Source organism: Sus scrofa, chromosome 17 (assembly GCF_000003025.6).
Source record: "Sus scrofa isolate TJ Tabasco breed Duroc chromosome 17, Sscrofa11.1, whole genome shotgun sequence".
NCBI classification, from domain to species: Eukaryota; Metazoa; Chordata; class Mammalia; order Artiodactyla; family Suidae; genus Sus; species Sus scrofa.
This window is the reverse complement of record NC_010459.5, coordinates 22,154,110-22,170,453: the sequence shown is the minus strand read 5'-3', so window position 1 is coordinate 22,170,453 and position 16,344 is coordinate 22,154,110. Positions and strand designations below refer to the sequence as shown.

Genomic DNA, 16,344 nt, shown 5'->3' with positions numbered 1-16,344 from the left:
CATCCTTATGGACACTAGTCAGGTTTGTAACCCACTGAGCCACAACGGGAACTCTGTACTGAAGCCCAGTTTTAAAAATATCGGACCATGTATTTAGCCCTTGCCTTTTAAGCAGAGCTTTTGAGGTGACCCATAACAATATACACAGTAACATAGAAAGATGCTTCTTTCGTTCCCCTCCCAAAAAGGAACCAGAACATTGTGAAGAGCTACTGGCCTAGAAGTGGGCCCTGGCTCCATCACTTACTAGCTATGATGCCTTCATGCATGGGTCCCTCTGTTTTGTGTCACTTCCTCATCTGAACAATAAGAATGTCTGCCCTGCCCTTCTCATAAGGCTGAGGTGAGGAAGGGTCACAAGAGTGTTTTTCAGATTTGCATATGTCCACCCAGATGTGTGGTTTTATGTCTGGCTAAGTGTACTGGTGGGAGCAGAACCCATCCTGCCCTCCATTTGCCAAGCAAGGCACACACTTATGGGAGTGCCTCTGTCCTTGGGAGTGCCTTTTTCCAATTCTTTCTTGGGGGCGGGGTTAAAAAAAAAAACCTGCTTAAAGGTGCCATATAAACTAGCAGGGGGCTCTATGTGCATTTTTTTTTTTAGTTACTTTTTAATCAAAGTGTACATTTGTTCAGAAAAGTATACAAACCACTAATTGCAACTGCTTGGCAAATATTACAAACTGAGCCTACCTATGTGACCAGCATCTAGATAAAAAATAGAACTTTGCTGCAACCTCCAAAGCTCCCACATAGCCCCTTCCAGTCTCTCCCCTCTTCAAAGTTAACTACCGTGCTGACTTCTAACACCATGATTAGTTCTATGTGATTTTATATTTATATAAATGGAACCATAGAACATGTATTCTTTGTGTCTAATGTCTTCTGTGATGGCTTAAGCCTTTTAGATTTATCCATGTTACTGTGGCAGTAGTTTGCGCATTTTCATTTCTGCGTAGTATTCCATTAGGAATGTTTATGCCACTCTGTGTTTATCCATTCGTTTCTAAGTATATTTTTCATATAAGCACTATAAGTCATCCACAGGTGCTCTGGTAGCTCAACTCTTTGTATAAATGTCCTTTTATCGTGTGGTTGGTATCTGGTCTATATTGTATGATTGTTGTGAATTGCTATAATACAAGTTTCTTCCTATCTTAAAGGTTCTGTGAGTTTATAAAATAGAAAATTCAGCATTTCTTAAGAGTATAAAAAATACTTTTGCCATTGAAACTCAAAGAACTTTCATAAAGTCTCTCCTTTCATTCCTCAAAAAAACAAAACAAAAACAATGCACTTTTATTTATTTATTTATTTATTTATTTATTTATTTAGTCTTTTTGCTATTTCTTTGGGCCGCTCCCACGGCATATGGAGGTTCCCAGGCTAGGGGTCGAATCAGAGCTGTAGCCCCCAGCCTAAGCCAGAGCCACAGCAAAGTGGGATCTGAGCCGCGTCTGCAACCTACACCACAGCTCATGGCAACGCCGGATCCCCAACCCACTGAGCAAGGGCAGGGACTGAACCCGCAACCTCATGGTTCCTAGTCGGATTTCTTAACCACTGTGCCATGACAGGAACTCCAAACAATGCACTTTTATATAAAAGGCCTTTTTCTCCACCTGAACTCTGATCACCAACTCTTGTTTTACTCGCTGTACTTTCCCTTTCTACCCACTCTATTTGGTGCCCTGGTTGCTCCTGGGACTTTTTTTTTTTTTTTTTAATGGCCGTCTTTTGTTAAACCAAGGCAAATAGCCACTTGCATCTTTGGTACTTTAATCATTATTGAAACATTTGAATATCTTCTATAGTTATGTAGCAGGGAGTTTGTTTTTAACATACGCAGAGGATGACTTGGGTCTGCCATAAAAACTCATAATACATCTTTAGTATTGGGGAGCTGAGGGACAGTTACTAAAACTGCTTCATGGACTATTCCTAGGAAGGAGTTTCAGTTCTTTACTGAGCCTGGGCTCTTAGTCATTTAAGTTATTGCTGAAAATGGTAAGGGCTTTTTGATCGTCCTTTCATTTTTGGTGGTGTTATATAGAAATGCACATTTAAAGATAAATTATAGAATGTTAGCTCCTGTTAAATAGTTTTTATCACCAGGGTAATTTATAAACTGGTTATAACTCTCTATCTCAACAAGAAGAATGAAATGTAAAATATTAATTTATGAAGTAAGTGAAATCTTGTGAAGTTAACTGAAGGGATTGATGTTTGTGAAGTTTAACTGCTGAACATAGGCTGCTGTCCACTTACAGGTGTTACTAATGACATGGGTGTTTATATTTTGTGCTTTAAGAAAGTTATGGGGAATTCCTGTCATGGCACAACAGAAACTAATCCAACTAGGAACCATGAGGTTGCGGGTTCAATCCCTGGCCTTGCTCAGTGGGTTAAGGATCTGGCATTGCTGTGAGCTGTGGTGTAGATCGCAGATGCGGCTTGGATCTGGTGTTCTGTGGTTGTGGTGTAGGCCGGTGGCTATAGCTCCGATTAGACCCCCAGCCTGGAAACTTCCATATGTCATGGGTGTGGCCCTAAAAAGACAAAAGGCAAAAAAAAAAAAAAAAAAAAAAAAGTATGTTCAGTATGTGGTGAGAAAGTAAATGCAGTAGAGAAGGATAGAAAGAAGATGTTAAAGTCATCTTTGCCACCCTGTTCCCAGAATCACCAACCTCTGATTCTGGTTATTTTCATGGGATTCACCTTCACACTAAGGAATATGCGCTTCTTTTTCTTGATTAGTCAGTCACTCATGACTCCTTTGGGGGGAAAACATTAAGAACATAGTTCAGACAACTCCCCATTCTCCTTTCCTCCTGACTTCTGTTTGAACTCTAACTTGAAATTATATATTTTAATTTTATTGCAACTTTAACACACTATTCCTTTTTTTTGAAAGTTTTATTGAGTTCTAGTTGATTTACAGCATTGTGATAATTTCTGCTGTACAACAAAGTGATCCAGTTATACATATATACATATCCATTTTTTTTTCAGATTCTTTTCCCATATAGTTTATCACAGAATGTTGGGTAGAGTTCCTTGTGCTATGTAGCAGGTCCCTGTTGGCCAGTCGTTTCTAACACACCATTTCTTGATTCATCAACTTTTTATCATCTCTACCAATCATCCCTCACCCCTTGGACTGTATAAGATTCTTTTCTCTTCCTGCCCCACTTCCAACCCTCACCTCAACCTCCAGAAACCATGCAGTATTGTCATGGTTAGTAACATTTGCATTCTGTCCTATAGCTAATTTGCCTTCTACACTCTGATTAGAGGTTGATTCCAAACAGTAACAATTAGTAACCAGCATTGATGGTATCAAGGTTGTATAAATATGATTCACTGCAGATCCCAGTAGTGGGAAGATTGGACCCATAAGATGGGAAGTGTCTGCCATAACACATTGCCTATAAAAGAAGGTTTCAAACATCAAGTTCAAAGTATGTTCTCCTGTGCTTTACCATGTTAATTGCTCCAGATCAGAGTGCAACTTAAGTTGCTTCATGTTTGGACCATAACATCTCATTTATCACTTTATAAAACTCTCAGCAAAGTATAACTTCTTAACCTCATGGCTCCTTAATGCTTGGTAATATCTAGTAACCAGGAAGGCTCAGAAGTCTTTCTTCCTACACATCCAAATAAAACAATTCCCCAAATTAAAAAACACACACACACACACACAAAACACTTTACTGCTGTGTATTGTTTGATCACTTTTTTTTGTCCCAAGAATAGTATAATCAAAACACTAACTTTAGCTATTTTCTGTATTAACTCTCTTCTGAAAATCATAAATAGCATTTCCTTGCATCTCAAAAGCAGTTTCAGTCAAACCCCATTGCCATTTGATGGACTTTCCAGGAATCCATTACCAAGTCCCCTCCTTACTGCAAATATATCAATTACAAGAGCGCCAGTGGGCCTCTTGAAGGGTGGGATGACTCAAATACAGGTACTTTTGTGGTTTGGCCTTTGTTTACTGATTCATGAATACAATTGGAGAGTCTCAGGTACAGAGGAACTTTCAAAGCCCTCTCTCGTGACTTTGTTACCCATGCTTTGTCCATGAATTGTTTGTAAGAGATGGAGCTTAATTACTCTTCCCTGTGACTCTCTTCCAATGCATAAGAAGATGTCAGAGTGACAGTGTGTCACTTCTGAGGCTAAGCCAGAAAAGACGATGGGCCTGCCTTCTCACTTTCCCAGTTGGATCACCCACTTTAGAAAAGACCAGCTGCCATATCATGAGGATGCTCAAGCAGCACCATAGGGAGGCCCCTGTGGCAAAAAGAAAAAAATACTGGCCTCTTTCCAACAGCCTTAGTTCCAAGTGAGCCTGCAAATGACTGAGGCCCTGGGCAGATTTCTAGACTGAAATCTCAGAAGAGGCCCCAAGCAAGAACCACCCACCACAGCCACTCTTGAGCTCCTCACCTGCAGAAGCAGATAATAAATGTTTGTAGTTACATTTTATTATTATTTTTAATCACTCAATGAATTTATTACATTTATAGTTGTACAATGATCATCACAATCCAATTTTATAGGATTTCCATCCCACAACCCCAGTGCATCCTCCCACCCGCCAGACTATCTCCTTTGGAAACCATAAATTTCTCAAAGTCTGTGAGTCAGTATCTCTTCTGCAAAGAAGTTCATTCTGTCCTTTTTTCAGACTCTACATGTCAGTGATAGCATTTGATGTTGGTGTCTCATTGTCTGACTGACTTCACTCAGCATAATTTGTAGGTCCATCCATGTTGCTAAAAATGCTGGTATTTCGTATTTTGTTCCTTTTAATGGCTGAGTAATGTTCCATTGTGTATGTGTACCACATCTTCTTGTTCCACTCTTCTGTTGATGGACATTTAGGTTGTTTCCATGTCTTGGCTATTGTATATAGTGCTGCAGTGAACATTGGAGTACATGTTCCTTTTCGAGTCATGGTGTTCTCTGGATAGATGCCCAGGAATGGGATTGCTAGATCAAATGGTAGCTCTATTTTTAGTTTTCTGAGGAATCTCCTTACTGTTTTTCACAGTGGTTGCACCAGTTTACAATCCCACTATCAGTGTGATAGGGTTCCTTTTTCTCTACACCCTCTCCAGCACTTATTGTTTGTAGACTTTTTATTATGACCATTCTGGCTGGTGTAAGGTGGTACCTCATAGTGGTTTTGAATTGCATTTCTCTAATAATGAGTGATGTTGAACATCTTTTCATGTGTCTTTTGGCCATCCGTATGTCCTCTTTGGAGAACTGTCTGTTTAGATCTTCTCTCCATTTTTTGATGGAGTTTTTTTTTTTTTTTTTAGTATGGAGCTACAGAAGGTGTTTATAAATTTTGGAGATTAATCCCTTGTCAGTTGATTCACTTGCAAATATTTTCTCCCATTCTGTGGGTTTTCCTTTTGTTTTGTTTATGATTTCCTTTTCTGTGCTGAAACTTTCAAGTTTAATTAAGTCCCATTTGTTTATATTTGTTTTTACTGTCATTACTCTAAGAGGCAGATCTGAAAAGATGTTACTGTCATTTATGTCAGAGAGTATTTGGCTTCTGAGAGTTTTATGGTGTCTGGTCTTATATCTAGGTCTTTAAACCATTTTGAGTTTATTTTTGTGTATGGTGTTGGGGAGTGTTCTAATTTCTTTCTTTTACATGTGTCTGTCCAGGTTTCCCAGCACCACTTATTGAACAAGCTGTCCTTTCTCCATTGTATATTCTTGCCTCCTTTGTCATAGATTAGTTGGCTGTAGGTGTGTGGGTTTAATTCTGGACTTTCTATCCTGTTCCACTGATCTATATGTCTGTCTTTGTGCCAGTACCATATGGTTTTGATGACTGTTGCTTTGTAGTATAGTCTGAAGTCCAGGAGCCTGATTCCTCCAGCTCCATTTTTCTTTTTTAGGATGTCTTTGGCTATTCTGGGTCTTTTGTGCTTCCAAACAAACTTCAAAATACTTTGTTCGAGTTCTGTGAAAAATGTCCTTGGTAATTTGGTAGGGATTGCGTTGAAGCTGTAGATGGCCTTGGGTAGTATAGTCATTTTGATAATACTTACTCTTCCAATCCACGAGCATGGTATATCTTTCCATCAGTGAAATTGGCCTGTAGTTTTCTTTTGTTGTGGTATCTTTGTCTTGTTTTGGTATCAGGGTGATGGTGGCTTCATAGAATGAGTTTGGGAGTATCCCTTCCTCTGCAATTTTTTGGAGTAGTTTCAGAAGGATAGGTAATTAGCTCTTCCCTAAATATTTGATAGAATTCGGCTGTGAAACCATGTGGTCCTGGACTTTTGTTTGTTTGGAAGTTTTTTAATCACAGTTTCAATTTCAGTTCTTGTGATGGATCCGTTCATCTTTTCTGTTTCCTCTTGGTTTCTTCTTGGAGGATTGTACTTTTCTGAGAATTTGTCCATTTCTTATAGGTTTTCCATTTTATTGGTGTATAGTTGCATATAGTAGTCTCTTATGATGATCCTTTGTATTTCTGGGATGTCCATTGTTACTCCTCCTTGCTCATTTCTAATTTTATTGACTTGAGTCCTCTCTCTTTTTTTCTTGATAAGTCTGGCTAAGGGTTTATCAATTTTGTTGATCTTTTCAAAGAACCAGTTTTCATTTCATTGATCTTTTCTATGGTTTTCTTTGTTTCTATTTCATTGATTTCTGCTCTGATCTTTATGATTTCTTTCCTTATACTAACTTTAGGTCTTGTCTGTTCTCTCTCTAGCTGCTTAAGATGTAACGTTAGCTTGTTTATTTGAGCTTTTTCTTGTTTCCTGAGGTGGGCTTGTATTGCTGTAAGCTTTCCTCTTGGAACAGCTTTTGCTGCATCCTATAGGTTTTGGACTGTCCTATGTCTGTTGTCATTTGCTTCTAGGTATTTTTTAATTTCGTCTTTGATTTCTTCAGTTACCCATTGGTTGTTTAGTGGCATGTTATTGAGTCTCCACGTGTTTGTGTTTTTTGCAGTTTTTTTCTTTTTGTTTATTTCCAGTCATATAGTGTTGTGGTTGGAAAAGATGCCTGATATGATTTCAACTTTCTTAAAAGTTACTAAGGTTGGATTTGTAGCTCAGGATGTGATCAATCTTAGAGAATGTTCCATGTGCACTTAAGAAGAATGTGTATTCTGTTGCTTTTGGATGGAATGTCCTATAAATATCTATTAAGTCCATCTGGTCTAATGCTTCATTCAGGGCCTGTGTTTCCTTATTGATTTTCTGTCTGGATGATCTGTCCATTGCTGCGAGTGGGGTGGTAAAGTCCCCCACCATGATTGTGTTATTGTCAATTTCTCCTTTTAAGGTTGTTAGCAGTTGCCTTACTTATTGTGGCGAACCTATGTTGGGTGCGTACATATTTAAAATTGTTATATCTTCTTCTTGTTTTGATCCTTGGATCATTATGTAATGACCTTCCTTGTCCCTTAAAATATTCTTCATTTTAACGTCTGTTTTGGCTGATATGCGTATTACTATTCCAGTTTTCTTTTGATTCCCGTTTGCATGGAATATTTTCTTCCATCCTTTCACTTTCAATTTGTATGTGTCCCTAGAAGTGAAGTGGGTCTCTTGAAGACAGCATATATATATATGGATCTTGTTTTTGTATCCATTCAGCCAGTCTGTCTTTTGGTTGGGGCATTTAGCCCATTAACATTTAAGGTAGTTATTGACATGTATGTTCTTATTGCCATTTTATTAATTGCTTTGGATTTGCTTTTGTTGCTCTTTTTTCTTCCCTTCTTCTCTTGTTCTTCCTCTTGTGGTTTGATGACTATCTTTAGTGTTGTATTTGAGTTGATTTTTCTTATTTGTGTATCAATTTTTGGTTTGCAGTTATTCTGAAGTACTGATATAAGAGTCTATATATATACACACAAGATTGTTTTAAGTTGTTGTTCTCTTAATTGCAAGTGCATCTCCAGTGTCCTGCATTTGTATCCTCCTCTTCTCATGGTTTTTTTTTTTTGTCTTTTTTCTGCTATTTCTTTGGGGCCGCTCCCACAGCATATGGAGGTTCCCAGGCTAGGGGTCGAATCGGAGCTGTAGCCACCGGCCTACGCCAGAGGCACAGCAACGCAGGATCCGAGCCGCGTCTGCAATCTACACCACAGCTCACGGCAACACCGGATCCTTAACCCACTGAGCAAGGGCAGGGACCGAACCTGCAACCTCATGGTTCCTAGTCGGATTCGTTAACCACTGTGCCACAATGGGAACTACTGATTTCTGATTTTGGTGGCATAATTGTGCGTGGATGATTTTGCCATTTGTACACCTTTACTGGTGAGCCTTATCATTTGTGATATTTTTGTTTCTAGTTGTGGCCTTTTCCTCTCTGTCTAGAGAAGTTCCTTTAGTATTTGTTGTAAAGCTGGTTTAGTGTTGCTGAATTCTCTCAGCTTTTGCTTATCTGTGAAGGTTTTGATTTCTCCTTCAAATCTGAATGAGAGCCTTGCTGGGTAAAGTAATCTTGGTTAGAGGTTTTTTCCTTTCATCACATTAAGTATATCCTGCCACTCCCTTCTGGTCTGCAGAGTTTCTGCTGAAAAATCTGCTGATAACTTTATCAGGATTCCCTTGTATGTTATTTGTTTCTTTTCCCTAGCTGCTTTCAATATTTTCTCTTTGTCTTTAATTCTGGTCAGTTTGATTAATATGTATTCCTCCTTGGGTTTATTTTATATGGTACTTGTTGAACTTCCTGGATTTGAGTGAGTGGTTCCTTTCCCATGTTAGGGAAGTTTTCGGCTATTACCTCTTGGAATATTTTTTCTGTCCGTTTCTCTCTCTCTTCTTCTCCTGGCACCCCTATAATATGGATGTTCGTATGTTTAACGTTGTCCCAGAGTTCTATGAGACTCTCTTCATTTGTTTTCAATCTTTTTTCTCTTTTCTGTTCCACATCCATGATTTCCAGTATTCTGTCCTCCACCTTGCTTATTTGATCTTCTGCCTCCTGTATTCTGCTGTTAGCCTCTTCTAGTGAATTTTTTATTTCAGTTATTGTATTTTGCATCTTTTCTTAAGTTTTATATCTTGTATCTCTTTGGTCAGTGTTTCCTCTTAGTTATCCATCTTTGCCTCCAGTTTATTTCCAGTGTCTTGCATCATCTTCAGCATCAACAGTCTAAAGTCTTTTTCCTGGAGGCTGAGAATATCCTGATCACTTAGCTGTTTTTCTGGGTTTTTTTCTTTCTCCCTCATCTGAGTTATAGTTCTCTGTCTTTTCATTTTTATAGGTTTTTGGTGTGGTGACCTTTTTACAGATGGTAGAGTTGTTTGTAGCCTTTCTTACTTCTGGTGTCTGCCCCCCTTGTGGCTGAAGTTGGTATGGGGGCTTGCTGTAGGCTTCCTGATGGGAGGGACTGATGCCTGCTCACTGGTAGGTGGAGCTGATTCCTATTCCTCTAGTGAGTGGGGCCTTGTCTCTGGGTGAGATTAGAGGGGGCTGTGTGCCTGGGGGGTCTTTAGGCAGCCTGTTTACTGATGGGCGGGGCTGTGATCTCACCTGGATTGTTGTTTCTCCTGGGGCTTCTCAGTGCTGATGGGTGGGGCTAGGTTTTCCCAAAATGGCCACCTCCAGAGAAGGGCAGGCTGCTGAATATTCCCGAGAGCTTTGCTTCCAATATCCTTCCTCCACAACAAGCCACATTCACCCCTCTTTTCCCAGGAGGTCCTCCAAGAACTGCAGTCAAATTTGACCCAGGTTCCCATGGAGACTTTGCTTTGCCCTGGGACCCAGTGCACATGAGAGTCTGTGTGTGTCTTTTAAGAATGGGGTCTCTGTTTTCCCCAGTCCCGTGGAGCTCCTGCGCACAAGCCCCACTGGCCTTCAAAGCCAGATGCTCTGGGGGCTCTTTCTCCCAGTGCCAGATGCCCACATGTGGGAGTTTGATGTGGGGCTCAGAACTCTCACTCATGTAGTGAGTCTCTGTGAACCAGTTACTTTCCAGTCTGTGGTGCTTCCTACCTGGGAGTATGGGGCTGCTTATATCTTGTAATTGCCCCTCCTACCTCTTGATGTGGCCTCTTCTTTGTCTTCTGGAGTAGGATATCTTTTTGAAAGTTTCCAGTCCATTTGGTTTTAGATTGCTCAGCATTTGGTTGTAAATTTTGTTGTTTTTAGGAGAGAGGTTGAGCTCCACCCAGTCCTTCTGTTCTGCCATCTTAATCCCATATCCTCAAATGTTTGTAGTTTTAAACTGCTACATTTCAGGGATATTTATGTAGCAAAAGATAACTAATAAACCTTATTTTCTTTCTTTATTTCTTTCAGGGATATTTATGCAGCAAAAGATAACTAATAAACCTTATTTTCTTTCTTTCTTTCTTTTTTTTTTTTTTTTTTGTCTTTTTAGGGCTGCAGCTGTGGCATATGAAGGTTCCCAGGCCAAGGGTCAAATCGGAGCTGTGGCTGCTGGTCTGCATCATAGCCCCAGCAATGTGGAATCTCAGCCACATTTGCAACCTACACCATAGCTCATGGCAACACTGGATCCTTAACCCACTGATCAAGGCCAGGGATCGAACCTGCATCTTCGTGGATACTAGTCAAATTCGTTTCTGCTGAGCCACAGTGGGAACTCCTAATAAACTTTCAAAATACTCTCATTGCTAATGGTTCTTTGGTTTGTCCAAAGAAATACAATGACACATCTGGGTGCTCTCTTGCATCTTTATGTAGCCCAGGCTGTCAACACTTTAGGTTGCATCAGTGGAGTCCTCTTCTCTGCTTTGGGATCCTTTCAGACCAATGGAATCAGGGCCCTCTTACTTTGCAGGCTCTAATCACTCTTTTCCAGATTGTCTCCTAAGCCTCCACAAACTCTTGGCTCCCCACCCACTTCCATCTCCCCTCTGCACATTGCCCCAAGTTTCTTTCCCTCTATCACACATCTCTAGTGGTCCAGAGAACCTGACCATGGGCTCAGAAACAACGGGAGTCAGGAGAGAAGCAGAAAGGGCCTAAATGAGAACCTGACCAAATCGTGGCTGAGTAAGTGGCACCCATCCCAGGATCAGAGGTGTGGTGGTCAAAACAAGAGCCACAGGAGTATGTGTAATTAGTTTACCATATGTTTAAGCTAAATGTTGAATAACTTTCTATGTGTGTGAAAATAAAGCAAAACATGTATCTCCTACAATGGTTCTCATGTTCCCTACTTTTAAATCTTCAGAGTGAACACACACATATGCACACAAACACACACACGCACACATGCATGCATGTAAACCCCTACCTCTGCTAGATAGTTCCCTAGAGGATAGATGGGAAATGCACAGATAGCAGAGCCCTCCCCTGCTCTGACCCTGGAACATTTCTGATTGGTCCTCTTTTTCTTCCACTTATCTCCAATGCCCCAAGTTCTGACAGCTCCACATTGCTTGGTTTTCTTCCAGAGGGTTATTTTTTCCCCAGTAACTTTCACGTGCTATTATTACCTATACTTGGAAGGCCCTGAACTCTTTAAAACCTCCTTTAAGATCCAGGGAAGATAGGAATCTCCTTGGAGGCCCTTTACCCAGGCAATTTGTTCCTTCCTCATGCCCTTTTTGCAGCATGCCATTTCCATCCATTTGTAACGTTCTCATGACATCCTAAGATACATGTCTTCGTGTCTGCCTCTCCTGCCAGGCCAGCACTCCTTAACCTTTTCTTCTGAACTCAGTTATTTGAAAGGAGTAGATTACAAGTTTTTGAGCTCCAGGGACTCACGTGGAGGGTACAGAGGTTTGAAATCTTTTAAAGAAGATTCCACTGTCTCTGAGAATGAAGGAAGGACTGTGTCCTTTTGACGGAAAGGACTGTGTCATAACCAGCTTTGTACCCACACTCCATTGTAAGCTCCCAGTAATTATTGGATGAATTAATTGCCACATGGAATTTCTTTACAGATTATTTAGCAGAAATTTTTAAAGAAATTGACCATTCTTCCATAAAAATTAAGTGTCACATGAAATATCCTCTTAAAAAACAAACAATATGGGTTGGAAATGTTGGATAATGACAACTGTTCAGGAACAAGAAGATTTGGAGACAGTTTAATTGGATCCCAGAAGACAGCCTTTGCAAACAGCCTTGTAAAAGGACAGTTTAAATGTGAATGTGTTTGCAATACCCATCCTACCACCTCCCACGTCCCAGATCATGAGATGCTGGCATAGCCCAGCCTACATATCACCACTGTAATGCAAAGCAAATGCTTGTCCCTGGAATGAAACAGCTGAAAATAATTAATTTTTCTCTCCGCTTTGAAAAAAAAAAAAAAAAGCAATATATTTTTACCTGCTAAAGTACATTTACATGTGCTTTCCAGGCTCCTACAGGAGTGTTTTATTCAGGCTGCTGTATATAGTATGGTTAATAATTGTGTAAACAAAGGCACATCAAGCATTCCAGTGGAAGACATTAGTTCTTTTCCATTTTAAGCTTAGGAGTCGGAGTTCCCACTGTGGCGCAGAGGAAACCAATCAGACTAGCATTAGCATCCATGAGGACATAGGTTGGATCCCTGTCCTCACTCAGTGGGTTGAGGATCCAACTTTGCTGTGAGCTGTGATGTAGGTTACAGATGCGGCTGGTGTCTGACATTGCTGTGGCTGTGGCGTAGGCCGGTGGCTACAGTTCTGATTCGATCCCTAGCCTGGGAACCTCCATGTGCTGAGGGCATGGCCCTAAAAAAAAAAAGAAAAAAAAAACAAAAAGCTTAGGAGTCAATACAAGTAATTAGAATATATGCAAATATATGGCATGAACAGCCAATCTCACTCTATGGGTACTTTTTCCCTTTGTAGCTTGCCCTCACTTTGCTGATGGGAGCCTGACAGACTTTGTCCAGTTCAGAGGTTTCTTTTTTTTTTTTTTTTTTGTCTTTTTTGCTATTTCTTGGGCCGCTCCTGCGGCATATGGAGGTTCCCAGGCTAGGGGTCGAATCGGAGCTGTAGCCACCGGCCTACGCCAGAGCCACAGCAACGCAGGATCCGAGCCGTGTCTGCAACCTACACCACAGCTCATGGCAACACCGGATCCTTAACCCACTGAGCAAGGGCAGGGACGGAACCCGCAACCTCATGGTTCCTAGTGGGATTCGTTAACCACTGCGCCACGACGGGAACTCCAGAGGTTTCTGCCTTATGGTTAGGAGGTGGTTAATAGGAAGCAGTACATATGAGAATCAATGAGAAACAGACTCCATGTATTTCAGGGAAATCTTAGGCAAGTCAAGATAGGAAGCTTGGGGGTTCATAGGGGTAAAAAGTCTGTGTGTTCAGCCAGTGGCCTTTGAGCCAAGCCAGAGTCCTTCTTCCTAAACAGATTGAAGGCCCACACTTCCACTGTAGCCTGGTCATCTAACGAGGACTCGTGATAATTGTTACTTTCCCCTCCAACTACCCTCATCTCACTCAGAGGATAACTTCAGGCTCCCTGCTGTCCAAGGGTATGTTCGTGGTGCTGATAATTATGTTTTGTTCATGTTATTGATTCTACTTGTCCAGCTACTCTTTTTTCCCCTGGTTTTTCATCTTTACTACAGAATGTCTCATGTATGTTCAAAAGAAGGTAATAAATTTATAAGTTACAAAGGATAATAATAAAAAGAACACCTGTGGACCCACCACCCAGCTTATTAAATTGCCCGTCACCCACATCTTTGAAGCGCCCATGTGGGCCTGTCTGAACTTTATATAAATAGTGTCTCAGGGGATTCCTTCTATGAGAATTTTTCCAGTTTCTCACAGGATTACCTGAAAGGATAAGAGTTTCTTTATCACTTTAGATTTGCTCTATCAAATCGACTCTTCTTTAGTTATCAATTAGAACTTGAATGAGGCATTCTCCCCACTCTCTTTAGAAGAGGCAAAGTCCTTTATCAAGCGTGCTTCTTGTCACTGTTGTGAAAACTTGCTGTGGTTTAAAATTTAAAAATGTTAGATTGCATTGATGCTTCCTGGAACATGAAAAAGATAAAAGTTTGTTTTACTGTAAGTTAAAATTCCAAACCGCCTTTTGGTTTTATTGGCGTTAAAAATTTGGTGAGCACACATAAACACATGCACTTCAAAGGAGCTTCATTCTTGGGGCCCAACAATATCCTTTATTCCCATTTCATGGCACATGCCACCATGAGTACTTATGACTAGCTGTTCTGCTGGGCTCACATGACCATTTAAAAAAAGCACTAAAAGAGAAGGCAAATTAGTTATTAGACTGGTAGCGGGAAAAGAAGTACTTATGATTCATTATCTGATGTAATACCATATCTTAAAGATATAACTAAAAGTCTGTTCTGTAAGAGGTTCAGTGTCATGGCTAGAAGTTTATTTCTTTTTATTTCTTTGATTTACTCATTTTTTAAAAATGATTTTTATTTTTTCCATTATAGCTGGTTTACAGTGTTCTGTCAATTTTCTACCATACAGCAAAGTGACCCAGTCACATGTACATATATACATTCTTTTCTTTACATTATCCTCCCTATATGCTTCATCACAAGTGACTAGATATAGTTCCCAGTGCTATACAGCAGGATCTCACTGCTTATATATTCCAAATGCAATAATTTGCATCTATTAACCCCATATTCCCAGTCCATCCCACTCCTTCCCCCGCCCCCTTGGCAACCACAAGTTTTTTTTCCAAATCCATGATTTTCTTTTCTGTGGAAAGGTTTATTTGTGCCATATATTAGATTCCAGATATAAGCGATATCACATGGTATTTGTCTTTCTCTTTCTGACTTAACTTCACTTAGTATTAGGGTCTCTAGTTCCATCCATTTTGCTGCAAATGGCATTATTTTGTTCTTTTTATGGCTGCATAGTATTCTATCATGTATATATACCACATCTTCTTAATCCATTCCTCTGTCAATGGACATTTAGGTTTGGGAGTTTATTTCTTTAGTGTCTCAGCAGTGGTTGGGGTTGTTACATCCTCGCTGTAGTCTTAAGAGATAGGCTTGGTTATTACTGAAGGATCAGATGGAGGAAGCAAATTAAATAATTTATTCTTAGATGCAACATGAAGAAGCCAGACATGACACTGAAACTTTTCAACAACTGAGTTGCATTGATTGAGGTAGTGCCGTGAGATTTATATTTTTCAGAACTGGTTTTCATTTTTAAAACACAAAGATGTTGACTACAAATAGCTATAATTTGCTTTGTTTGCTTTATAACAGAACTTTTTTTCTGTTAAATATCATCTAGTACACTTTTTAAGAATTGGAAATAGATTTTCATCTGTATTTTTTTTTTTTCTCTATCATGAGAAGTAAAATTCTAGCTGTAATCTAACCATTTAGTTTTTTGGGGGTTTTGTTTATTTATTTATTTATTTTTTTGCCACAAAGTTTTCCATCTGAAATAAAGAATACAAAGATTTAGGAATAGAATTCTAGTGATGATATAATTCTTCTTACTTTGGTTCTTCTAAAATTCTCATAAAAACATTTTGACAAAATGTATAGTCAATTTTCCTCTGCTCAAAGATTAATAGAGATCACCTTCACATGAAATAACTCCTCAAAAAATATTTGTTGAAAAAATGAAATCATTTTTCAGTATAACTTGTTTCCCTGAATGCTTTTCTTTTCAGCAGAGAACTTCCACATCTCAGCCACTAGCCCCTTATTTCCAGCAGTTTCTAATACAATAAAATGGTAAAAGAGGAAGAGAAATGAAATCTCCTTTGGGGCTTGTTTTGCTATTTGACCCACATCCCTCTCTTCCTTTTTCAGTCAGCATCTTTCTTTAGTCTTGAACAAATGGCGTGAGCTTTGGAAAGAGAGAATAATTACTTTCTTGGCTTAGCATAAGTGGAGTTCTATAGAACCCTATCCCCATAGCTCCCAAGACAATTCGGTGGTGAAAGTTTTTCAGGGCGGCAAGCCAACTCAAAGCTACTTCGTGGCCATGTTGGGAGTTGCATTATATGAATCTTAAGGATTCCATGTCAGGACGGTAAAGCATCCTTGAATGAACCCACTATTGGGTTATAAAGACTCTAACCCCCTGGGCGATCTCCAGAGATAAGAGATTGTTCTATTTACAGCTCCTCTTCCTTCCCAGTTTAAAAAAAAAAAAAATTCATCTTTGTTCAATAAGGAGTAACTTAAACACTGTGCACAATGTCCCAGGGTGAGCCATTTGACCTCAAGCTAAGGAACGGCAGCTGACTTGGCAACTTCCCAGCCCAAGACGGTTCTGATTTCAGAGTTCTGTTTTCCTTGCAGGAAAGTCTGGGATGTGAAGCCAGGCAGAGAGTTTTTAAATGGGTGCAGGAGCCAGTGCAGCTGGGGGTTGTTAA

General features: G+C 39.8%; 1 protein-coding gene across 13 annotated transcripts in view; it reads left to right on the top strand.

Moving 5' to 3' along the window:
- TASP1 (taspase 1) overlaps nt 1-16,344 on the top strand; it is a 395,076-nt gene that overhangs the window by 187,991 nt on the left and 190,741 nt on the right. The window lies entirely within an intron of this gene.